We start from the raw sequence: 2,500 nt of genomic DNA on the forward strand, positions 1-2,500 counted from the left end.
CTTGTGAATTAACTTATAAAGTGATGAATAAAATATCCCTGAATTGTATAACTGGCAAAACACAAAAGTAAGTCGTTTCGCGATGTAGTAGAAAAATGGTTACTACGAAATTACGTAATTGAATTTTGTACATTTTCCTGATTGATTTAGTTGTCTTTTTTATGAGAGTGTATCTTTTATCTCTATTATTTTTTTTCTGTTTATAGTAACCATCTCACGAATATCTTCCGACTATCACGCAAACTCATATCTTATATTAATTCATATTTCTCTTTCCTTCCCTCTCTTGCCCGTGCGCTTTCACTCTCTGTTTATGTATCTATTTATCTATGTCTGTCTTTCTCTATCTCTGTCTGTCTGTATGTCTGTCTCTGTCTTTCTGTCTATCTGTCTGCCTGTCTTTCTCTATCTCTGTCTCTCTGTCTCTGTCTGTCTGTCTGTCTCTCTTTGTGTCTGCCTGGGTCTCTCTCCCTTTCATTCTCTATATGTCTATATCTCTCTTTCTCCCCCCCCCCCCCTATCTCTCTCTCTCTCTCTCTCTCTCTGTCTGTCTGTATGTCTGCCTGTCTCTGTCTGTCTGTCTGTCTCTCTTTGTGTCTGCCTGGGTCTCTCTCCCTTTCATTCTCTATATGTCTATATCTCTCTTTCTCCCCCCCCCCCCCCGCCCTCTCTCTCTCTCTCTTTTTTTTTCTCTCTCTCTCTCTCTCTCTCTGTCTGCATGTCTGTCTGTCTCTGTCTGTCTGTCTGTCTCTCTTTGTGTCTACCTGGGTCTCTCTCCCTTTCATTCTCTATATGTCTATATCTCTCTTTCTCCCCCCCCCCCCCCCCCCGCCCTCTCTCTCTCTCTCTTTCTCTCTCTCTCATACACACACACACTTACATATTTATGCATGTATCTGAATATGATAAAACCTCTCAGTGATTAAATGAAATACAACGAAACAAACAAAAACAAATCTAAAGCGAATTTCTTCCTTTTCTTACTATACAATCATCCCTTCCCTATTTCCTTCCTCTCAGCCACACACCCCGGCTTCATCATCTTCTGTCAGACCCAATTCCACTTACAATATACCGGTGTTCTTCCAATATCTGTCAGGTACTTTCTCTCGGTCTTCAATATCCAATCTTCTTTTTCGCACTCTTTTCATTTATTTACTCTCTCTCTTTTTTAGATAAGATTATTTCTTATTTTATTTGTTATATTTTGTTTACATTTTTATGAATCTTGTCGTTTTGAAGGTGTGATATGGAAGTAGAAGTATCATAGGATTGGATTTTTGATGTTGCTGTGTATTGCTGCTGTGGTAATGAGGAAAATTAGGTTAATAATATATTTCATAACATCATCATCATCATGAGTGATCAAGATGATGATGATGATTTCGTAGTATCATCATCATCACGATCAATATCAGCATCATCATCATCACCCTCCTCCTCCTCATCATCATCATCACCCTCCTCCTCCTCATCATCATCACCCTCCTCCTCATCATCATCATCAACATGATCAACATAATTATCATTATTAATCCTCCTCATCATCATCATTATCAGTCATCATCATCATCATCATCATCATCATCATCGTCATCATCTTGATCAACATCATCATCACGATCAACAACATCATATCATCAATAACCATCATCATTTTGCAAAACACTAAGCCTCTGTATGTACTTTGGCCTTGACTCTAGGAAAAAGGTGCCGATAACTATGAGGTTTCTTAGTAGAGTAAGATGCAGATATAGATTGTTTGTCGAATGGGTATAACGTGATATGTAGCTCCGTCTCCACCTGCTATTTCTCATCATTCAATGGCGGGATTAATTAGGAAAATGGGCTATTCTTGATTATTTTGTTTATATGGTTAGTTATCCCTTTTGTTTTAGGTTTTGGCTGTCGTTGAGCACTTATAAAATCCTTCAATCTTATGTCAGGCAATCGTAAAACCCTTTTGGCCTGACATGCCTACCCCTCACCCCTTCCCTCCTTCTCCCACAACCGTCACTTCCCCACTCAACGCCACCCCCTCTAATACCTTGTTCTTCACTCTGTCTTGTTATCACTGTCTACCACTTTGTCAGCGTTGTGTTGGTTAAACGCACGTTCCGGTTGTAGGTTTTATTTAGGGTAAAGGTTGTCGGTTGCGTAGCCGGCTTATGCAGAAGTAGACTTGGGCATCGGTTAGGCCTGGAATGGCAGGGGGCCCTGGAGGGTGACCCCCGGGAGGAGGCATCGTCCGAGCGGAGCCGCGACTTGAAGTCGAGTGATTGCACGGGTCAAGGTTACGGCCGGTGGTCATGAGCACAGTGGGCGTGGCTTAGGTCAGTACGGCGGCGATGCCATTGGCACGCCGCCCTATTGGTCACTCCTGTTAGTTGGAGGGCGTGACATTGTAGGCATCTGACCAATCTGAGACACTCCCAATTTTATGATTCCAGCCCCACCCACCCTATTAACTACTACTTTTAACATTTCCAAGTGCCTCTCT

The sequence above is a fragment of the Penaeus chinensis genome, chromosome 12 (assembly GCF_019202785.1).
Source record: "Penaeus chinensis breed Huanghai No. 1 chromosome 12, ASM1920278v2, whole genome shotgun sequence".
NCBI lineage: Eukaryota > Metazoa > Arthropoda > Malacostraca > Decapoda > Penaeidae > Penaeus > Penaeus chinensis.